The 24,409-nt window shown below is 44.9% G+C and overlaps 1 long non-coding RNA gene across 1 annotated transcript in view; it reads right to left on the bottom strand.

Annotated features, from left to right (window-relative positions):
• Positions 1 to 1,246: 1,246 nt before the first annotated feature.
• The window catches only part of LOC126947590 (uncharacterized), a 28,915-nt gene continuing 5,752 nt past the window's right edge, over positions 1,247 to 24,409 (bottom strand). Inside the window, exons 2-4 of the long non-coding RNA XR_007723129.1 lie at positions 12,792 to 12,936; positions 4,921 to 5,140; positions 1,247 to 1,557 (exon numbers count right to left, since the gene is read on the bottom strand). This is a non-coding gene — a long non-coding RNA (uncharacterized LOC126947590). The remainder of the gene's footprint in view (positions 1,558 to 4,920; positions 5,141 to 12,791; positions 12,937 to 24,409) is intronic.

Below are 24,409 nucleotides of genomic sequence, written 5' to 3'. Positions count from 1 at the left end.
AGAATCCTGCCCCAGAGTTGGAGAGCAGCCCATTCAGGCCTGGGAAGCGGGAGGAACTCATGCCAGGAGAATTCCTCTGCCCAAGATGTCTGGGTCACTTCTGCCTGTTCAGCCCAGGTGTCGTGTGCCAAGCAGGGGTTCCTGGAAAATGGAGTGCACAGATCCTGGCCTAGAAAGTCAGGATGTTTTGGTGAAGGGCCCTTTTCAAGTTGTCTTTCAAAAATCACTAAGCATCTTCTGTGTTCCAGGCCTGCTCTAGGCAATGGGGATACAGAGGTGAGGTCCAATGGGGTCCCGCTTTCAGGGAACCTTTTAGAATGAGGAGACAGAGACAATATATAAGAAAAATTAGATCAGGAATAGGGTGATGCATCTGACTAGGCCACTCTCCCATTTTGGGATAAAAGTCTTAAAATATGGTCATGCGACAATGGCAGGTGATTGCCTTAGACTGTGGCATGGCCAAGGCAGGGCTCTCTAAGGAAAAAACACCTCAGCTGAGATCTAAATGACAAAGAGCAACTATGTGCAAATCGGGGGAGGAAGCATGCTAGGTGGAGGGAAGAGCACTTGCAAAGACCCCGAGGTGGAATAAATTTAGTTCCTGGATTTCCTGGATATCCAGGCGTTTGAAACTAGGTTTGCCTCACACCAAGTTTATGTGGAAAGTTACTCACACTTTGCTTCAATGGAAGAGATAGGCCCTATCCTACCCCTAACCCAGGGCCTAACCCTCCACAACCCTCACAGGCCCCTCGTTGCCTGCTCAGCCAATATGCGTAGGGTTCTCCTGGGACAACACAGCTCTGATCTGGAAGGAGCCTGTGCCCTGTGGGAGACTGTGCTGTGTCGAGAATAATCAAGGTACCAAATCCACCTGCTTGGGCCTGGTACACAAATCTTGTTGATCCCCTGCCTTCTGCGGGATCTCACTTGATTACAGGGCCCAGCAGCCTATATAGGCAATGACCTTGAGCAGTCGGACAAATAACTCCCACATGCTTAGCTTTCCAATAATGGAACGCTAGAAAGTATAAAGAGCTTGAAGCTATGCCTGGCATCTGGAACTCAAAGACATTCACTTTTAGTATTATCGTAATTAAAAAAAAATACATATCTTCTTTCTTACCTCCAGGGGTATCCCTGTCTCGTTCATCTTGGTACCTCTTTACCACAAGTGCCTAGAAGGCACTCCATAAATGTCAAATAAATGAATGCATAAATGAATGAAATGATTGAGGAAATCTGCCGATTCATCCAAGTAACTTTTATTGAGCACCTCATTCATGCCAGGCTCTGTTCAGGGTGCTGACAACAGAGATGAACAAGGCAGAATTTCTGCCTCAGCTTATGGAACTTCGGTTTCAAGAGGGAAGACAATATAGGTAGAAGCAGACAAGATAATTTTAGAGGGGAGAAATACTGTGAAGGAAATAAAACACAAAGTCCAAGAGGGAAATGTTGGCAGTTCCTTCAACTTGGGTGGTCAGGGAAGGCGTCTCAGCGGAGGTGACCCGAACGACAGAAGACTCAGTCCAGTTGGTTGAAGATGGCGGCCTGAGGGGAAGAGTGGGGAGAGGTGGCTGGGCCTGTGGTGCGCGCCGGCGGCGGCGTGCACAGAGAAGCGGCTTTTCGGCGAGGCCGCTCCGGGCGCCCTGCACACCTGCGGCCACGCGTGCCGCAGAGGAAGGGAGGGGGCGGGCGGGGCTGAAGGCGCACCCCGCGGGAGGCGGAGCGCGTGGCGCCAAGACCCCGCCCCCGGAGCCCGCAGGGCGTGTTCCCACCGGCCGTCGCCGAGGCGACGATGAGAGCTAAGGGGCCGCCGAGTTCAGAACGTTCGGGCGGCGGCGGCTGTTGCTGGGAGACGTCCGGCAGGAGCGCAGCCAGGGACTGGCTCTGCACTGCAGACGACGGACGCCAGGACGCGCCATCCTGGCCAGCCCTCTCGCTCCCTCTCGGCTCCCTTCGGACTCCAGACGGATAGCGGGTTCCCGTCCTCACCCATGTCTAGATCCTGCTCGGGACCTGCAGGACTGGGCGCCTCCTCCCTCGCTGGTACTCTCTGTCATTGCCTCTGTGTCCGGAATTTGTCCACCAGTCCCCATCTTCACCGCCATCACCATGTCTCAAGCCATCGTGCATCCTCCCTTCCCTGGGGGATGAGGCACTGCCACAGCCTCCCCAGTGATCCTCCTCCCTTTGCCCTGTGTGTCCTTACACTCTGTCCTCCAGCAGGCAGCAGGAACTTTTATTAATAAGAGTTTACCAGATCCAGGCACTCCTGCATAATACCCTCCACCGGCTCCCCAGCTCACTCAGTCTTAAATCCAAACTCCTCTCAGTGACCTGTAGGACCAGAATGACTTGCCTCTCTGCCTTCCTCTCCAACTTCGTTGGCCCCACTCTCCTCCTCACCCACATCACCCTAGTCACACTGTCTTTCTTGCCCTTCTCAGAACATACCAAGCTGATTCCTGCCTCCGGACCTTTGTACTTAATGAACCCTCTGGCTGAAAGTCTCTTCTCCCAGATGGTTAGTGGTTGAGCTCCTTCTCACTCAGGTCTCAGTTCCAATGTCTCTCCAGAAAGACCTTTCTTGATCAGTCCTCCCCGCTTCCCCCATCTAAAGAGGCCCTTGTTTTCACGCTGCTTTATGTTTTCCCATATTTTCCTCTCACAATATGAAATTATCTTGCTCACTTATTCCCTTGTTTCTTAGTGTTCTAGATATTATTTCTGCATAGCAAACCACCCCAAACAGGAATTTGGGACAGAGCACAGTTGGCATGGCTTGTTTCTGTGCCACAATGTTTGGGACGTCAGCAGGGATGTCAGCCAGAACACACACGTGTGGCCTCTCCATGTGGCCTGGGCTTCCCCACAACATGGCAATCTCTGGGTTGTCGAACTTCCTAAGTTGTAGTTCAGGGCTCCAAAGACATGTCCCATCTAACAAGGCAGAAGCTGTATCGCCTCTTATGACCTAGTCTCAGAAGTCATGAAAAATCACATCTGTACATCCCGTTGGTTACAAGTGAGTCACAAGTCTGCCCAGATTGAAAGGAAGGGGGTATTAGACATCACCTTTTGGTAGGCGAGAGGCAAAATTCTAGAACATGCATACGTCTTTGGAAAGTGACATCTCCACAGTCAGTCTTCCCCCCACTGAAGTAGCATTTCCATGAAAAACCACATCTCATTTGATTTTTATTGCATCCCCAGTGCTAGAATGGTGCCAGAACACATAGTAAGTGCTAAATTCATGTTTTAGAGTGAATACATGAAGGATTATCTTTCAAGAGGTCATTCAAGCCCAGCTCTTCTCCCTGCAAGTGTATTTCCTGTCCCAGCCCTTGATTTTGGCCTGATCTGCTCTGGAGAAAGCCCAGTGTTCATTTTTGAGGGTGGGAGTCAAGACTATTATGGGGGTGGAGATGTGCACATAAAAACAGTTATGGGGATTAAGAAGTAGGTAGTCAATGAGTTTCTGGGACAGTTTTCTACTGAAAGGGTATTGAAAACTTAGTCTGCTTTTCCCCATTCTTTATCCTGGAAATGTCCAAGTGAGGTGATTTTGTCCTCCAGGCCATAGGGAGCAGGAAAGTGGCCCAACAAGAATGGAGCTTTGGGGAGGCAGTTCAGGCAGCAGGGGTGGGGTTAGAATGCCTGTTAAGAACAATCGCAGGATCTGGGCAAGAGGTGGCCCTGAAGCTGCCCACAAGCCTGTGAAGTTACTAGAAGTCTCCTTGCTTTGTTATTTGTGAAAGACCTTCCATTTGATCTTCCCAAAGTCCTGGAACACATACAGGTTCTCCTCCTGTCTTCCTGTTTTCCAAGAGGGCTGGCAGCATCTGCCATTCACTGAAGCCAGAGAAGATAGCCCAGGCTTCTCCCTGCATTACCGCCTCATATCAGTGGGCTTTGGCTTCCCAAGTACCTCTTCCCCTTGCCCCCTGCTTCATTTCTACGTTGATCTGTGAGCTCCAACATCCAACTGTACCGCAGCAACAGCCTCCTCATTTCTCTCCCCACCACCAGTGCCACCCCCAAACCATCAGTCCTCCAATCCAGCCTTGCAGCAGCTTCTCACCACCTCTGTCACCTTAAAATCCACGCTTCTTAGGTCATTCAAGGCCCTTCCTGTGCAGCTGTTACTGTGTTTATGGCCTCCTCCGGGAGGGGAGAATTCTATCTTCTAGATCCTTTCATGTTCTTTCCAGGCTGTGTCACATCGCCCTGATTTTACCCAGGGCCAACTCACCCATCCGGCACAGGGGGCAACAGTGCCTAGGGTCCACAATACTTTTAGAAACTCATGACAATGTTTTAACTTATTTTACTATCAGAAGGGAAAAACAAACTTTCAGGCCAAAGCCATTGTTTGCATATATAACATTAACCTATTCGGCTTTATACCACCACAGTCGTAAAATATACTTAAAAAATTTTTTTTATGGAAAAGGAGCCCGTTAAGGCAAAAGTACTTAGGGTCCACAAAAATCATAATGGGGCTCTGGTTTTGGTTATGCTGTTCCTCCCCGCAACCTGTGGCAGAGCTGCCTAGTTAGATGCCCAGCTAACTTCTGAAGAAAACTCTAGCAGAGGCTCTGCTTGGGAACCCTCAGGAACCACTCCCTGGTCCCAAATCAGGCTCTATGAGGACTGAGGTCCGCGCCCCAACCCCCACCTGCGTCCCGGAAGGCAGGCGCGCGGGTGCCCTGCTGTGGGCCAAGGGGGCGGTACTCGGATTTCGCTGGCTGCAGCTGGCCCGCCCGCCTGCCAGCTCCACCCGACCTAATCGGAAGGAGGAAGCGGGCCCTGAGCTGTTCTCTCCCTTCTTCCTCAAAAGCTCCGCCCACCACCCCCTCCCCACCCACTTCCCCCCCACCCCCCACCCCCCCGACGCGTTACGTTTCTTACGAAAAAGTGCTGCTGAGAATTCCCAGAAAGTCCCGGATATGAAGTCACTCGCGTGAGGTCACCAAGCCTGGTTCCAAGAATCAGAAGCTTGTGGGGGAGAAAGGAAAGTGCAGAAAAAGAAGGAGCAGCGCTCGGAGTCGTGGCTGCGGCCAGGGTTGAGGGCCCGGCTAGCTCGGCAGGGTCCCAGGCGTCTCCAATCAGGCCTTGGCCGGTGTGATCCCTGGAAAAGTTCCAAAGGAAACTAGGCTTCACTACCATATTAGAGAAATGACGACTGAACACAGAAATACCGATCCCTACTGACCAAGATCAAAAAGTCTGATACTGCATGGTGTTGGAGCAGATGGGGAAACAGCAGTGTTTATCCACTGTTGTCAGGGAGAGAGAACTGGCTGGGTCTGCCAGTTTGGAGAACAACTTGGAAATATGATCAGAATTTTAAATGAGCATACCTTTTGACCTAACAATCACACATCTAGGGACTTATCCTACTGAGAAATACAAGGATAAATGCTTGTGCTATGTTAGCAGCACATCGTTTCAGCTGCATAGTTTGAAGTACTGAAGGTCAGAACCCACCTAGATGTCCATCATAGGAAATTAATCTAAAAAATGCCGTGGAATACTATGTGCTGTGAACAAGAATGAGGCAGCTGTTTATGAGCCAGCTCTGTGTTCCCCATTATGGTCTCTCTGTGTGTGTGTGTGTGTGTGTGTGTGTGTGTGTGTGTGTGTGTCAGAGTGTTGTTCTGCCGCCTGGGCAGGAGTGCAGTGGTGCAATCACAGCTCACTGCACCCTTGACCTCCTGGGCTTAAGTGATCCTCCCACCTCAACCTTCAAAGTAGCTGGGACCACAGGTGCATGCCACCATGCCTAGATAATATTTTTCAATTTTTTGTAGAGATGGGGGTCTCACTATGTTGCCCAAGCAGGTCTTGAACTCCTGGGTTCAAGAGATCCACCCCCCTCAGCCTCCCAAAGCTGGGATTACAGGTGTGAGTCACCACACCTGGCCTGGTCATTTCTTAAAGGTATATATTCATTCAACAGACATGTATTGAGCACCTACAAAGTGCATGGCACATTGCAGATAGTGGAAATAAAACAGAGAACAAAACAGCTTATGGGGATGGGGGAAAACAAGTAAAATGCATCAAGTCGTGATAAGTGCTATGGAGGAGACTCAGTCAGAGCAAGGGGTACAGAAAATGTCAGGGTTGTGCCATGTTAGAGTGGGTGGTCAGGGAAGGCCTCTGGGACAAGTTGATTTCAGAGCAGAGACCAGAATGATGGGAGAGAACGTCACCTCTCCGCCCGGTGTAGGGCCTAGCCTGTGCACAAGACTTTACTTGGACACGAAGACCAGCCAGGAGGCCAGCGAAGCTGAAGAGGAGCGAGCAGGGTCACAGTGGTGGGAGGAACGGTCTTGAAGGAGGGGAGGAGGAAGATCAGATAGGACTTCCTAGGCTTTTGTGAGGATTTTGGCTTTCATAGCCATTGGAGGTTCTTGCACAAAGAGGTGACGTGACTCGACTTAGGTTTTAAAGGATCTCTCTGGCTGCTGAGGGGAGAGTACTACAGAGGGGCAAGGGTAGAATCCGGGAGTCTAGGAAGGAGGCTGCTGCAACCATGGGAGATACAGCGGGGCTGGAGCAGGGTGGTAGGAGATGTCACCCAATGATCTGCTTCTGGGTGAATTCTGATAGTAGAGCTGATAGGATTTGCTGATAGCCCCAGATCTAAGTATGAGAGAAAGAGGTGTATGTAACTATAAGTGTGGAGTTATCTTTCATCAGGAGAGGGAAGCTGGTGGGAGGAGCAAGATTTTGGGGAACCGAGGTGAAGAATCAGTCTGAACTGCTCACATGGATTGGGAATTCCGGTGTGATGGAAACATGAGAGCTGTTTGGAATTTGTACCAGAGAGGGTCCCAGGGAGAGACAGCTGGCACCCTGGAATTGAGAAATTTGAGGAGGGTTTAATAAAAGGAGCCTTTAGAAAAGAGTAGCAGGATGTAGAGAAACCAGGAGGGTGGTGTAGGCCCCCAGGGCTAGTAAGAGTGGGTCCTTAACCATCCATAGTTCTGAAGGAGTGAGAAGAGGGAGTTGCTGGAACCTGGGGACAAAGATAACTGAAAGATAGCTGAGTGGAGAAGACAACATCCAAATTCATGTGATTTCATCCAAGGAAGGGAATTTATCTTTTTTTTTTTTTTTTTGAGATGGAGTCTTGCTCTGTCGCCCAGGCTGGGGTGTGGTGGCACAATCTCAGCTCACTGCAACCTCTGCCTCCCAGGTTCAAGTGATTCTCCTGCCTCAGCCTCCCGAGTAGCTGGGATTACAGGTGTGCACCACCACACCTGGCTAATTTTTGTATTTTTAGTAGAGACAGCAAGCCAGTCTTGAACTCTTGACCTCAGGTGATCCACCCGCCTTGGCCTCCCAAAGTGCTGGGATTACAGGTGTGAGCCACCACACCAGCCTGGGATTTATCTTTTAGTAGACAAGTTTGTATGTTGCCAACTGACAGGAGCTGAGGCCTTTGGTGGAAAAATGCAGCCACTCCATGGCAACCCTACAGGGAGAACAAATACCCTGACCTCACTCTCCACCCCACCTCCAAAGGCCGTGGGAAGCCAGAGGGCAAGGGAGCCCATGGATGCAGCACATACGGGTCAGTCCCCAGCCCAGAGCAGGGAGTAAAAGGATTGCAAGTGGGTCTGGAGTGGCGCATGGAGGCCAGGGACGCAGTAGCCAGCAGTGAAGGTGATCCGTAAAGCCATAAGGCTGGAGAAGGGATCTCTTAGGAAGTGAAGCAGATAGAAAAGTGGACCCAGGTCACTGTGCTGGGACCCTCCAATATTTAGAGATTGAGAGATAAAATAGAGCCAGGAAAGGACCCTCCAAAGGAGCAGTCAGTAAGACAGGAGAACAGAGAGCCATGCCTGAGGCCAAGGGAAACAAGTGTGTCTAGGAGGGGGAAGGGAGGGAGGGCTGAGATAAAGACTCCAGAGAGGTCTAGTAGGATGAGGGTGTGTGTGTGTGTGTAAATAATCTACATAGCATATTTCTGGAAAGTAACAAAAACTATTAATGGCGGCTCTAGCGGAGACACCTAAGGGTAAACAGAAGAAAGGAGACCTAACTTTTCATTTTCTTCCATTTTTGATGTTCTCAATCATGTATATGTATGAGTTTTATCAAAGGAAAGAAAATAGGACTTTTTAAAAAGGCTCTCCCACCGCAAGAAAGATATAATTTTATAGAAAAAGCAGATCCAGGCTGGGCACAGTAGCTCATGCCTATAATCCCAGCACTTTGGGAGGCCAAGGCGGGTGGATCACCTGAGGTCAGGAGTTCGAGACCAGCCTGACCAATATGGTGAAACTCCGTCTGTACTAAAAAATACAAAAATTAGCCCGTCATTGTGGCAGGCACCTGTAATCCCAGCTACTTAGGAGGCTGAGGCAGGAGAATCCCTTGAACCCGGGAGGCGGAAGTTGCAGTGAGCTGAGATCGCACCATTGCACTCCAGCCTGGGCGACAGAGCAAGACTCCATCTCAAAAAATAAAAAAATAAAATTAAAATAAAAATAAGAAAACAGATCCACAGTTTTTTAAAATCAATTGAAAGACAGGCTTGGAAGAAAACAAACAACCCCATCAAAAAGTGGGCAAAGGACATGAATAGGCACTTTTCAAAAGAAGACAAACATGTGGCCAATAAGTATATTAAAAAAAAAAAAACTTCAATAGCACTGATCATTAAAGAAATACAAATCAAAACCACAATGAGATACCATTTCACACCAGTCAGAATGGTGATTATTAAAAGATAAAAAAATAACAGATGCTGGTGAGGTTGCGGAGAAAAGGGAATGCTTAACACTGTTGGTGACAGTGTAAATTACTTCAGCCATTGTGGAAAGCAGAGTGCCAATTCCTCAAAGACATAAAAACAGAGGTACCATTCAACCCAGCAATCCCATTACTGAGTATATACCCAAAAGAATATGAATCATTCTATCATAAAGACATATGCATGCCTCTGTTCATTGCAGCACTGTTCACAATAGCAAAAACATGGAATCAACCTAAATGCCCATCAGTGACAGATAGCATAAAGAAAATGTGGTACATATGCACGATGGAATACTATGCAGCCGTAAAAAAGAATGAGATCATGCCTTTTGCAGGAACATGGATGAAGTTGGAGGCTATTATCCTCAGCAAACTAATGCAAGAACAGAAAACCAAATACCACATGATCTCAGGAGTTCGAGACCAGCTAAATGATGGACATGGACACACAGAGGAGAACAGTGAAGGGTGGGAGGAAGGAGAGAATCAGGAAAAATAACTAGTGGCTACTAAGCTTAGTACATGGATGATGAAATAATCTGTTCAACAAACTCTTGTGACACAAATTTATCTATATAACAAACCTGCAAATGTACCCCTGACCCTAAAATAAAAGTTAAAAAAAAAAAAAAGAAAGAAAGGCAGGCTTGGGGATAACCCTGGAATTTGAGAAAGAGAGTTGATAGAGTCTGGGACAGGCAGGGCTGAGAAGAGAATGGCTGGAAGCATCTTCTCCACGTGTCAGTCCAGCCAATGGCTTTAGGAGCAGTGACCTCTGACATCTGGTTTAAATTATGTCCTGCTATGTGCTTCATGACCTGCCCCTCACTCCACTTCTTCCAACTCAAGACTTCAAGAAAGCTTAATTTGTCACGTCTTAGTATCTTTTAAATAATTTTACATGTCATGCTTTAAGTATTTTCAGTCTTGTATATCAAAAATAAATCCCCCTCCTTAGATGAAACCACACAAGCTTGGCTGATGTCATCTTGGAAGGCAGATTCCTCCTAGTTCTCTTTCTGAAGAAGCTAACCCTTAGACAAGGTATTTCTTCCTTGCAGAGCACAGAATCCTTTGGATAGAAAGCTTTCTTGCTTTTTTTTTTTTTGTTTTAGTTAAGAATCAGTTCCAAATTTGTGGGAATTATTTGAGGATTGTGCTCTGATTCTTATCACTATTGCAGGTCCCAAGGAGGATGGGGTCCTCGTTAAAGACTCCGGTGGAACCAGTCCCTCAGGAGCCTCAGGCCAACTTTAGGAGGCTTCTCACCAATAGATGGAGGGATGAGATTGGGGGAGGGAAGCGGTAAGAGGTAGCTTTGGGAAATTGCATCCTCTCCTTTCCTAGGGCTGCTTCCTTGGGCTGGGAGTCAGGGACTCCCAATCTAACAGACTTGAGACTTTTCTGACATAAGAGCTCTCCCAAAAGGGAAGGGCCAACAGAGGAAAGGGAGCCATCAGCCCAGGTCATCTCCCCTCTTGGAGCCTGACTGTGGCTGGCTAAGTTCAGTCAGAGCTCCACTTTCTTCTCCATTGCTCAAACTTCTCAGTATAGCCTGTGCCTTTGAGTCTCCCTACCTCTGTCCTGATAAAAAGAAAACTCCATGAGAGCAAGGAGTTTGTGTGTTTCATTTTCTGCTAATGATCAATGACTAGAATACTGTCTGGCACTCAGGTGAGTACACAGGATGAATGAATGCCCAAAATGCCTTTTCTGCAGCTCAGACTACATTTCAAGAGAAACTCCCTAGACCAGCTTCTCCATCACCCCCTCAGAAATCTTCCAACCATCCATTTTTATAACCCCATATACATAGGTCCTGGGGTTGGCAGTCTCTACTCAGTGGTGTACCATAGCCTCAGAGAGGTGATTGTGCACGTTTCTACCCAATTTCACTTTCTGTGCCAGTAGCTTGAAATCGGCCATCATGGAATAATTTATACCACAGAAATTAGAAAAACTATAGATCATGACTTCCTTCCTCCCCCAACCCCTGCCCCAACCCAGAGAATTGGTTGCTAATCATTTACCAGCACACTACTGCCTCCAGTCCTGTTTTGCCACTTACAAGCTCTGTGATTCTGTCAAGTCACTTAATTGCTCTGAGCTTCAGTTCTCCATAAGGTAGACACCCCATAATATCTACCTATAGAATTGTTGGGAGGATTAAATGTGATTATAACCCTGTAATGTGTTTAGCACACTGGCTTGTAGTAGAGACTCAACACACTTTAGTATGGTTCCAGTTATCTATTGCTGCATAACCAATTCACAAATGTAGTGACTGAATACATTTATTTTGCTAATAAATCTGTAATTTGGGCAGAACTTGATGAGAATAACTCATAACTGGAAAGACATGAAGGCTAGAGATGAGAATCATCTGAAACTATGTTCACTTACAAATCTGGCAGTTGATGCTGGCTGTCAGCTGGGGCCATTGGCCAGGACACCTACATGTGAGGTGTGTGCCGGGTAGCCCAGGCTTCCTCACAATATGGTGGCTGAGTTTCAAAGGCGAGTATTCAAGAAAAAGCTAGGTAGAAGCTATATCACCATTTCTAACTTAGCCTTAGAAATCACACATTATCACTTCTTTCACGTTCTATTTATTAGAAGCAAGTCACTAAGTCTGGACCATTTTCTTTCTTTTTATTGAGATGGAATCTTGCTGTGTCGCCCAGGCTGGAGTGTGATGGTACGATCTTGGTTCACTGCAACCTCTGCCTCCTGGGTTCAAGTTATTCTCCTGCCTCAGCCTCCCAAGTAGCTGGGATTATAGGCGCCTGCCACCATGCCTGGCTAATTTTTGTATTTTTAGTAGAGACAGGGTTTCACCCTGTTGGTCAAACTGGTCTTGAACTCCTGACCTTGTGGTCCACCTGCCTCAGCCTCCCAGTGGTGGGATTACAGGTGTGAGCCACTGTGCCCAGCTGCCTGGCCCATTTTCAAGGAGAGGTATGTTAGATTTCCATTTTGATAAGAAGAACATGTGGCCAGGCGCAGTGGCTCATGCCTATAATCTCAGCACTTTGGAAGGCCGAGGCGGTTGGATCACTTGAGGTCAGGAGTTCAAAACCAGCCTGGGCAACATGGTGACCATCTCCACTAAAAACACAAAATTTGTTGGGCATGGTGATGCACACCTGTAATCTCAGCTACTTGGGAGACTAAGGCAGGAGAATCACTTCAACCCGGGAGGTGGAGGTTGCAGTGAGGCGAGATTGTGCAACCGCACTCCAGCCTGGCAAAAAAAGACTCCATTGCAAAAAAAAAAAAAAAAAAAAAAAAAAGAGCATGAAAGAATGTGTAGGCATGTTTTTAAACCATCACAGCCATTATTATTGTTGTTGGCTTTAGTATACTCTAGCCTGTAGTATGGGAACTATCCCACTTCTTAGCCTATGCACTCTCCGCGGGAGGGCAGGAATGCATTAGATTCTTTAAGGTTCATCTCCTGAACCCTCCATCATTCTGCATGTGAGCCTAGGGCCCTGCAGGATTCAGTAACTGTTATATAAATGAATTTCCTCTTTCAAGAGCTGGCCCTGGACATTTATGCTCCAGTTCCTTAGGATGACATCCCAGTTGGCCCCATAAGAACTAAGGTGAGGGCCAGGTGTGGTGGTTCATGCCTGTAATCCCAGCACTTTGAGAGGCCAAGACAGGTGGATCATCTGAGGTCAGGAGTTCGAGACCAGCCTAGCCAACATGATGAAACCCTGTCTCTACTAAAAATACAAAAATTAGCCAGGCATGATGGCAGGCACCTGTAGTCCCAGCTACTCGGGAGGTTGAGGCAGGAGAATCGCTTGAACCCGGGAAGCAGAGGTTGCAGTGAGCTGAGATTGTGCCATTGCACTCCAGCCTGGGTGACAGGGTGAGACTCTGTCTCAAAAAACAAATAAACAAACAAAAACAAAACCTGAGGTGAGGGATCTGGATAGGACACAGCTAGGAAAACAGTTGATTTTACCAGCAGGGCCATGATTCTAACAAACCCTACTTACCTTGGGGTAGTGGATGATTGAGAGGGTAAGCTTATGGTTTAAACTCCCTCCAAAGCTTCTTCTGAAGTTGGAATGGCAAGATTGTTGTCTGGGAGTCAGGTAATGGGTTCATGATATAACCTCTTTCTTGGCCTTAGTCTGTCAACTGGAAATAAGAAAAGGTCCATAGGTTAGACATTTCTAATAGATTATTTAGAAAACTAGGTTAGAAGCCAATTTCTTCTTCTGGAAATGGTTGACAGGGTCACAAGCTTCTCTCATAGGAAATAGGAAAAGATGAAGCACAGAGAAAAATGACTTGTTCTGTGGGACATGAATCCATCTCAGTTTCTTTTTCTTCCTTTTTTTTTTTTTTTTCAGACAGAGTTTCGCTCTTGTTGTCCAGGCTGGAGTGCAGTGGTGCAATCTCGGCTCACTACAACCTCTGCCTCCTGGGTCCTAGCAATTCTCCTGCCTCAGCCTCCCGAGTAGCTGGGATTACAGGCATGCCCCACCACGCCCGGCTAATTTTTGTATTTTTAATAGAGATGGGGTTTCACCATGTTGGCCAGGCTGGTCTCGAACTCCTGACCTCAGTTGATTCACCTTCCTTGGCCTCCCAAAGTTCTGGGATTATAGGTGTGAGCCACCATACCCAACCCCCTCTCAGTTCCTTTGAGATCCACAGAGCCAGGATCTAATCCCAGAGAGAAGCATTAGTGTGTACACAGATGATCTCCTATTTACTATGGTTCCACTTACAATTTTTCTACTTCACTGTGGTGTGAAAGCTATACACATTTAGTAGAAACCATACTTCAAGTACCCATATAACTATTCTATTTTTCACTTTCAGTATTCAATAAATTACATGACATATGCAACACTTTATCATAAAATAGTCTTAAAAGTGTTAGATGATTTTGCCCAGCTGTAGGCTAGTATAAATGTTCTGAACACATTTAAAATAGGAGAGGCTAAGCTATGTTGTTTAGTAGGTTAGGTGTATTAAATGCATTTTTGACTTAGGATATTTTCAACTTATGATGGGTTTATCAGGACTTAACTCCATCATAAGTCGAAGAGATCTCTATGTGGGATGTTTGTGTGGGGACTTCTTTAGGAAAGATCCAGGAAGGAACGGCCCAGAAAACCCTTCATTTCAATGGTGAGGGCAGGAGCAGAAGCAGAAAAACACAAGAGCTGGGAAAGCGAGGTGAAAGGGGCTCAGGGGAGACAGGAGGTACAGAGTGGTCAGGCCCAGCCCTCCACTGGCTGGAGACCCCTTCCAGCCTTGGTTTCCTTTTGTCTTATTCCCCTCCTGCCCCAGCTTATGCCAGGAGCTCCCTGTCCTCAGTGGGTCTTCCAGGTAAGTCTAAGAAGGGCTGAGGCCCCTGTGTGTCATGCCTGGTTGGGGGAGTTCAGGTCATACCTCCAAAGCAGCCCCCAAGGGCATCAGGATGTCAGTCTATGCTGGTTCCATCACAGGGAACACCAGGGCCACTGGGTCTGTCCCTCACCATAGAGTAACCCTAGGCACTTCAGGGCCCTGACTCTGGGCCACAATCTGCTCACTGATGAAATAAGCAGAGTTGTCTAGAATAGTTTTTCCTAAGGTGTGTTTCATGAATCTCAGAGCTGGCAGGGATATTTCAAAGAAAAAACTGCCTCGAGCTCATTTCCCTCAGAAGCAAACCCAGAGACAAAGATTTGAGTGTTTCACTTGGATCCCAGGAAGCACTCACGGAAAGAAAGGAAGGTGGGCAGGGAAGGGAAGGAAACCAACACAGGGTGTGTTGATGAGTAAATTACCGGGGTGGGCAACTGCAGCTCAATCTCCCTGGGACCTCTGGGATGCTGTCTGGAACACCCCTCAGTGTCTACCCTAACCCATTGTCAGCTAAGGGCTGTATTCAGGGTGCACTTCCAGCCTGCCCTGTGTGCCTATGGAGCATGGTCCTGTGACCAGAAACATCACTCAGGCAGAGAGTCACCTGTGTTTGCAGTGAGAAACCATCAGGAGGTGTGAGAACTATGAGGGCCAAGGGGATAAAAGCAGGGCATGGCAGAGGTTGCTACACACACAAGAAATTTTGTTCACATACATTTCATAAATGTGAGATCAATGATAATTTCCATAGAAATCTCATTACCTTTGTAATAATTATCACGGTCTTGTAGCATGCACCCGTGCCATCAGAGCTGAATTAAGCAGTTTAGCTCAGCTCGTATTTAGTAAAGAGAATACCATTAGCTGTAGTCGAACTTGCTAAAACATTTTCATACTGTTTTCATGGTATTGTTTATGTTTGTTATATTTCCATTTTATTGTTACTATTATTGTTATTATATTATGTCATATAATAATGGCAGTATGGCCCCAAATCATAAAGATAGATCCATCATTCAAAAAAGGTTCATTAAATAATAAAAGAAGTATTATTGAAAATAGTAACAAAAATACTGCAATATAAAGAGTGATTATGTATGTTTGGGCAGATGAGTGGCTGAATCAGATTATTTTATACGAGTAGGAAAAATAAAGTATGAATCAGAAATAAGGGTATGGGAATGAATATCCAAAAATAGGATTTTGTTAGCTGGTAATGCATTTCCTCTTGAGGCATCGTCTGTTGTGAAACTTGTCAGATAGTGGCATGATGCCCAGTGAGGCCTCTGCATCATATTTGTTTGCATCAGACCCTGTAAACTAGTTAGAAGACCAATCAAGCTTTTCCTGAATATGAGTAAAATAAAGTCTAGCGTGATAGGGATGCATTTTCTCACTAAAGACAGAGAAAAGATTGAAACCACAGAGGCATCATAAAACTTGTCCAATTTATAGTGAAAATCAACACAATTCACACCATGGCTTTTAAATTGAGTCATAGGCTACCAGGGAATATGATGATTAGAGAAAAAGCAGAGCAGGCTCTTGATGAAATTACTGGATTAAACAACACTTTTGGATGTCACAGAAAATCAATGGCACACAGTGTGAAAGAGCAATTGCTGTCCTGAGTGAGTACTAGCAGACAATTGGCTTCATTGTTGAATAAAACCACTTGTGGTAAGCCTCATTCATTGTTAAGAATTCATCCCATCCCTTCCTTCTTGATGACAAATCCCTGATTTTGATCCATGCACCAAAGTCTCCAGTCTCAAGCAATTAATTACAAGTGGTTTAAATCAGACATGATCAACCCATTTCCCACTTTTCCAGTCTTCCTTGCTACTATAGGAGACCATGAAACCCCGTTCTGATCAATGAAATATGATGGGAAGTCTGCTGAGGGTACTTCTTGAAAATTTTTCTCTCCCTCCTTCTTCCTAAGTTGACCATGCCTGGGGTTGGGCAACCATCTTGCAAGTATGAAGCAACCAGTACAAGGTAAAGGCTGAAATAATTCTAGGCACATTAGCACTGCCATTACTGAGCCACTGAATGTCAGTGGTTGCCTACTTCAAGACTTCCTGCTATAGTATAGAAGTCAACCCCTCTATGTTTAAAGCCACTGTAACTTGTTTTCCATCACTGATAGTTGCAAACTTTGCTAATGGGTACACCACGGTGTGTGGAGTATGAGTCAGCTCTTCACATATTTTCAAGACACATGAGGGAAATGTACTTGTTAACTTTTTATGCTGTTTATCACCGAATTCCTTTGCAAGATTAGATGAATGAGCTTCTGGCTCCCAGTTGGGTTCGGCAATGGCAATCCCCAGCAGGAAATGGAGAAGGAAGAGAGTGAGATCAGGGCACTTAATCCCCTGGTTTCCTGCCTGTGAGTCAACATGGGTTGGATGCATCCTTCAACAGGAGGCCACTGGTCCTCCCAAGACAGCCCACTCCATCGGTTCTCTCCCTTCTAATGACACCTTCCACCCATTTTTTCTTCAAGCCTGTTGGTGGTAACAGTTTTGCTACTGCTTATCCAGTTTATTGTACCATCTCTTGGCATATGTCTACACCTGCAGGACTGTAAATAGTCCCCTTGTAAACAAGCCTTCCTAAAATCAGGCTTCCTAAAACAAGTCTTTTTTTTTTTTTTTTTTTAAGTGAAAACAAGTTTATTAAGAAAGTAAAGGAATAAAAGAATGGCTACTCCATAGGCACAGCAGCCTCATCCTGGCTTTAAGTGTGCTATTATCTTTCGGTATACTGACTGACCAACCAGCATCAATTCACAGATTAAAAAAAAACAAAAACAAAAACAAAAAAACTTGCAGCTGAATATCAACCATACACCACTGTATTCACAAAGACCAGCTGTCAGGCAACAATCTGGCTCCTAATCTCGATATATATAGAAACAAATAGCAAGAAGAGTCAATGCTTTCAATTCATGGCCTCTCCTATTATGTCTTCTCAGAATACTGTGTAGAGAAATGGACAGTAAGTCAAAGACACTGTTGAACAAAGTATGCTGGCTGCTGAAGGAAAGATATTCACATGAGGTTTTGAAAGAAGAGAGGAGATACAGCATCCCTTTGTGGTACTGATAGCTCTTTGATGTAGGTGGCTAGTTCAAGCAGCATCTCAGTGGCACATTCAGTATCTTGATTACCCTGAACTTCTGGCTTCTGGGAAGGCTGTCAACCTCTTTCATACTGAGAAATAGACATAAAGATGTTGAAGACAGAACTATGGTGCCAAAGCTTAGCCTTTGAGAATATAACTCTTTTCCTACATCCAAATGTTTTCTTCTCTTGGCAGAGAAATAAATCAAGATAAAAGCAACCACTAGAAATATTAAAAACAGACTTATAAACCTTCAAATAATCAGAGAAAATACAAACATATGTGCACACACACGTGCATACCAAAAAAGACAAAAATACACATAGTAAAACATAGAAAACATAAGCAGTATTAAATAGAAAACAAGATAAGAAGACACAATTAAGGCGAATATGTCAGTTACATCAGCACATGTAAATGGGATAAAACTACTCATGATAGAAAAATGATTCTCACAATGAATGATAAAAGTATCTTAAAAAGTGTATGATGTGTGCAAGAGGTGCATCTTTGCCAAAATAGCTCAGAAAGGTTAAAAATAAAATACAAACCGAGGTATACCAGAAAATACTAAGCTGAGGCTGCAATGTTACCATTAGCCAAAGTTAAATTAAATATAAAAATGTGAAACGTGACCAAAAAAAAAAAAAGTTAAACAGGAGCAACAGTGGTATCCACCTGAAGAATCTCGTTTAGGCAGGGTGCGGTGGCTCATGCCTGTAATCCCAGCAGTTTGGGATCGCTTGCATCTAGGAGTTCAAGACCAGCCTGGACAACATAGGGAGACCCCCTGTCTCTACAAAAATTCAAAAATTTGTGGGGCATGGTGGCATGTGCCTGTAGTTCCAGCTAGTCAGGAAGCTGAGGTGGGAGGATCACTTGAGCCACGGAGGTCAAGGCTGCAGTAAGCTGTGATTATGCCACCATATTCCTGCCTGGGTGACAGAGTGAGACCCTGTCTCAAAAAATAATAATAACAATGAAATAAATAAAACCACAGTAAAACACCACCTTACCCTAGCCAGAATGGCCATTATTAAAAAGCTAAAAAATGACAGATGATGGTGTGGATGTGGTGAGATGGGAATGCTTATACACTGTTGGTGGGAATGTAAATTAGTACAACGTCTATGGAAAACAGTATGGAGATTTCTTAAAGAACTAAATCTACCATTTGATCTGATAGTCCCATTACTGGGTATCCACACAAAGGCAGAGAAGTCATTATATGAAAAAGACACCTGCACATGCATGTTTATAGCAGCACAATTCACAATTGCAAAGATATGATAGAGAAAATGTGGCATATATACCATAGAATACTACCCAGCTATAAAAAAGAATGAAATAATGTCTTTTGCAGCAACTTGGATGAAGCTGGAGGCCATTATTCTAAGTGAAGTAACTCAGGAATGGAAAACCAAATACTGTATATTCTTACTTATAAGTGAGAGCTAAGCCGTGGGTACATGAAGGCATACAGCGTGGTGTAATAAACTTTGGAGACTCAGAAGTGGGGGGTGGAAAAGGGGTGAGAGATATTGGGTACAATGTACACTACTTGGGTGAGAGATGCACTAAAATCTCAGACTTCCCCACTATACAATTCATCCATGAAACCAAAACCCCCTGGTACCCCACAAGCTATTGAAATAAAAAATTGTATATATAAAGAGAACAAAAAGGCCTGACATTGTGGGCACATCCTATACCCAGGTAAGAGAAGGATCAGACAAAGAGCTGTAAGGTGACAGATTAGGTGAAAGGCTCCAGAGGAGAGCTGACTGCACTAACAAACGTTGTGTTTTCAAACATGTTTCAAGTGCACGTCAGGTCATTCGGATGGGACAACAGTTTATACCATAGTAGCCAAATGTAAAAAGAAAAAAGTCATTTCAGGAAAAAGCACCAGGTTGAAGGTGGCGCCTCCAAAGATAATGTCCTCCTGGAAGCTGTGAATGTATGAAAGGAGTTTTGTGGGTGTAATTCTGTTAACAATCTTGATGGCATCATCATGGATTGAGGTGGGCCCTAAATCCAATGATAGGTGTCTTCAGAAGAGAAGAGGATAAAATGTCCACAGAGGAGAAGGCAACATGAAGACAGAGCAGAGCCCAGAGGGATGCAGCCACAAGCCAAGGAATGTTGAGGATGGCCGGCAGCCACCAGAAACTGCAAAAGAGGCAGGGAACGGTTCTCCTTCGGAGTGTCCAGAAGGAAAGAGCAGTGCCAACCTTGACTTCGGATTTCTGGCCTCCAGAACTGTGAGAGAATAAATTTCTATTGTTTTAAGCCAAAAAATAAAAAGCAAGATGAAAGCAGCCATCATGATCATTATCGTTTAACATGGCTGTAGCAGTTCAAGCCAGTGTAATTAGATAAAAAAGAGAAATGTGATGTAAATACTGGAAAGAGGAAGCAAATTTATATGTAGATGATGTGATTGGAAAATGCACAACTATTAGAGAGACAGTAATTCCGGATGCCTCGGGCGCGGTGGCTCATGCCTGTAATCCTAGCACTTTGGGAAGTTGAGGCAGGTGGATTTCTTGAGCCCAAAAGTTCAAAACCAGCCTGGAAACATGGCAAAACTCTGTCTCTTCAAAAAACACAAAAATTAGCTAGGCATGATGGTGAGCACCTGTGATGCCAGGTACTAGGGATGCTGAGGTGGGAGGATCACTTGAGCCCAGGAGGCAGAGGTTACAGTGAGCCGAGACTGTGCCACTGGGCAACAGAGCGAGGCCCCATCTCAAAAAAAAAAAAAAAATCAAGATGATGGCAGTTTCCAAGGTTCATATACAAAACCCAGTAGTTCTCCTTTACTTTACTTTATATATATATATAATACAGATGTATATATATAAAATCTATCAGAAACATATAATAGAAAGAAATTACAGTTACAATGGCAATCAAAAAGATAAAATATTTAGAAATATATTTAAAAGACATATAAGGGCCTTTACAAAGGTAATATTAAAATTATACAGCAGGCTGGACAAAGTGCTCCCAGAACTTTGGGAGGCCAAAGCGGGAGGATGGCTTGAGCTCAGGAATTCAAGAACAGCCTGGGCAACATAGTGAGGCCTCACCACTACTAAAAATAAACAAAATTAGCCAAATGTGATGGTGCACGCCAGTAGTCCCAGCTACTTGGGAATCTAAAGTAAGAGGATTGCTTGAGCCCAGGAGTTTGAGTCTGCAGTGAGCTATGACCTGCCACTGTACTGCAGCCTGGACAACAAAGTGAGATCCCGTCTCTAAAAATAAAAATAAATAAAATAATACAGAGAACATTCTATTCTGGGCTTTTGTTTTTGTTTCATTTTATTTTGTTTTGTTTCATTTTGTTTTGTTTTGAGACAGAGTCTCACTCTGTCTCCCAGGCCGGAGTGCAGTGGCATGATAACGGCTCACTGCAGCCTCAACCTTCTGGACTCAAGCAATCCTCCCACCTCAGCCTCCTGAGTAGCTGCCTGAGTAGCTGGAACTACAGGCACATGCCACCACACCCCACAAAGTTTTGAATTTTGGTAGAGACAGGTTCTCCCTATGTTGTCTAGGCTGGTCTCAAACTCCTGGATGAATGTGATCCTCCCACCTTGGCCTCCCAAAGTGCTGGGATTACAGGTGTGAGCCACTGTACCCAGACTATTCTGTGCTTCTTTTTTTTTTTTTTTTTTTTGAGACAGAGTCTTCCTCTTGTCACCCAGGCTGGAGTGCAGTGGTGTGATTTCAGTTCACTGCAACCTCTGCCTCCGAGGTTCAAGTGGTTCTCCTGCCTCAGCCTCCCAAGTAGCTGGGATTACAGGCACCCACCACCATGCCTGGCTAATTTTTTTTTTTTTTTTTAGACGGAATCTCACTCTCGTCCCCCAGGCTGGAGTGCAATGGCGCAATCTTGGCTCACTGCAACCTCTGCCCCCTGGGTTCAAGCGATTCTCCTGCCTCAGCCTCCTGAGTAGCTGGGATTACAGAGGCCTGCCACCATACCCAGCTAATTTTTGTATTTTTAGTAGAGACTGGGTTTCACCATGTTGGCCAGGCTGGTCTCGAACTCCTGACCTCAGGCGATCTGCCTGCCTCAGCCTCCCAAAGTGCTGGGATTACAGGTATGAGCCACTGTGCCCGGCCTATTCTGTGCTTTTGAATAGAAAGACTCAATATTATAAAAATGTCAGTGCTGGCTGGGCACAGTGGGTTATTCCTGTAATCCCAGAACTTAGGGAGGATCACTTGAGGACAGGAATTTGAGACCAGCCTGAGCAACACAGTGAGACCTCAACTCCATATTTAAAAAATTTAAAAATAAAAAATGTCGGTGCTTTCTCAATTAATCCATTTATTTACTGTGACTCTAATCAAAATACCCATCAGATTTGTTCATTAGGTGAGGAACTTGTCAAAAATTATACGACAACCAAATGAGGAAATAAATAAGAGCCAGGAAAGCCCTGAAAAAGAAAAGCAACGAGATGAGGCTAGACCTATCAGATGATAAAAAATATTATGAAATTATAATTTGTAAAGAAATTTGGTACCCAAAGGTGAAATAGACAACTCAGTAAACCAGAATAGAAAATCAGAAATAGATCCCAACACATATCAGAATTCAGTTTATGTTCAAGGTGACATTAATTAGTAGAGAAAGGTGGTAGTAAAATTAACTACCCATTTGGGGGAAAATATAATGGGAACGCTATTCCCTAAATCAAAATAAATTACAGATGGATAAAGGATATATATTAAAAATAAAACCATAAGACCATAGATAAAAAATAAGTAAATGTATTTATAATATTATGATAGAGAATTCAGCAAATAAAATCCAGGATCCCTAAAGTAAACATTTGTGAAATGTGGCTATATAAAAATTTAGGCTCATGCATGTAATACTGACACTTGGAGAGGCTGAGATGGGAAGATTGCTTGAGCCAAGGAGTTTAAGACCTGCCTAGGCAACATAGCAAGACCTGGTCTCTACAAGCAATTAAAAAAAAAAAAATGAGTTGGGTGTGGTGGTATGCATCTGTGGTCCCAGCTACCTGGGAGGCTGAGGTGGGAGGATTGCTTGAACCCTAGAGGTTGAGAATGCAGTGAGCTGAGATTGTGCCACTGTATTCCAGTCAGCCTGGGTGACAGAGCGAGACTCCGTCTCAAAAAACAAACAAACAAACAAACAAACAAAACAAAAAAAGACTTCTGTACGGTAAAGCATTCTATAAAGCAAGATGAGAGACAAACCAATAGTAAGTACTACTGTGTGACAGACAGACAAGCTCACCTCCTTCATCCTCAAAGACATAAAGCAACTCAATACAAAATGAGTAAGGAATATAAACCAGCAGTTTACAGAGAAATAGCAATGGCTTTTAAAAGCCTCAACTTCACTCGTAAAAAGAAAAATGCCGATTGAAATAGTAAGATTTATTTCTCCTATCAGATTGGCAGAGATTCACAGTTTGATAGCACCCAGTGCCAGGGAGGGTGTTGGGAAACACTCACCCTCAGACATTATTGGTTGAGAGTGAAATTGATGCAATTTTTGGGATGGTGATTTGGCAATGTCTTTCAAATTCCTTTGACCCAGAACTCAACTGCTTGGATTTTTAACCTACAGATCTATGCACAGAAGTCTTCCAATTTAGATAAATAAGAAATGTTCAAGAAATGTGCTTTAAGACAGTCTCCTTTCCTCATTTTTGCTTTCCAATGCAATGCTCAGTGGGCCTCAAAATTTGATGTGCATAAGAATCAATTGGAGGGCTTGTTAAAACCCAGGTTGCTGGGCCCCACTTGCAGAATTTCTGATTCAGTAGGTCTAGGAAAGACCCAAGAATCTGCGTTTCTAACAGCTTCTCCAGTGATGCTGATGCTGATGGTCAGGGGTTAGAACTTGAGAACAATTGCCTTAGCCTGTTGAGAGGGCCAGGGTGGGTCTCCAACCAAGAAGAAAGCCTAGAGAGGGGAGTTCCTTTGAGGAGGAGGAAGAGTAAAAGGCAAGGTGGAGAGGAGCAGAATTCCCCTCAGGAGAATTCCCCTATGGAGAGGAGGAGGTCGTTGGGGTGGGGTTGTCCAGAGAGGAATGTTTGAGCCCCCTAAGGAGCCAGGACCTTAGCCCCTATTTGCAGCCTCATCAAAGAGTCTTCCCTTCCCTCTGCACAACCAAGGATGGCTCAGAAACAGCAGGGCCCATCGTCTATGCTCAGTGGATCCACGGGCTTGGAGAAGGAGAATATTAGCCACAAGCAGACAGTATGGACTGAAAATCAGACAGCTAGGTCATCCTAGACAGGTGAAGGCATCCCCAGTCTTCACATAGACCTCAGAGGGGTGGGGTTGGGATGGCACACAGGAGAGTGTCTCTGCTGACTGAAGGGGAAGCTCCCCTTGAGACTCAGCTGCTCAGATTTGATTGCGGGGGGCAGATTTCTTTTTAACAAATCATGTTGGAAAAAGTAGATATTCATATGCAAAATAATGAAGTTGGACCCTTTCCTTATTATCATACAAAATGTATAAATGGATTAAAGACCTAAACATAAGAGCTAAAACTATGAAACTCTTAGATGAAAAATAACTTGAAGCTCCTTGCACTTGAGAGTCATGAATGGAATAAAATTCTTACCCATCTGCGACAAAATAAGAAATATATTTGGTCTTCGTCCCTACTTTCTTGCTCAGAGTTCCTTTGGAATTTCCTGAGTGATAGGATTTATCCTTCAGGAGCCCCTTACAGTTACACCTGAGTCTATGCTATTATAATAAAGTTATTAAGGGTGGGGCCCTTAGCCTCAGAATGAGGTTGGTCACCAGAAAGACCAAGGGATTAGAAGGCTAGAACTTTCGACTCTACCCATCAACCTCCGGGAGGGGGAAGGGGTCTAGAGATTAATCTCTACAGAAACTCCTGAATGATAAGATGGAATGAGCTTCCAGGCTGGTGAATGCGTCCACATACCAAGAGGGAAGCACACCCCAGGGCTCTAGACACTTCTGAACCTTACCATCTGTTTCTTGTCGTCTGGCTCTTCGTTTGTATTCTTTATAATAAACTGGTAAGTAAAGCACCTCCCTGAGTTCTGTAAGCCATTTCAGCAAATTGTTGAACCTT

The sequence above is a fragment of the Macaca thibetana genome, chromosome 2 (genome assembly GCF_024542745.1).
Source record: "Macaca thibetana thibetana isolate TM-01 chromosome 2, ASM2454274v1, whole genome shotgun sequence".
In the NCBI taxonomy this organism is placed as follows: domain Eukaryota; kingdom Metazoa; phylum Chordata; class Mammalia; order Primates; family Cercopithecidae; genus Macaca; species Macaca thibetana.
The sequence above is the reverse complement of the archived record's forward strand: the minus strand, read 5'-3'. Positions and strand labels throughout refer to the sequence as shown.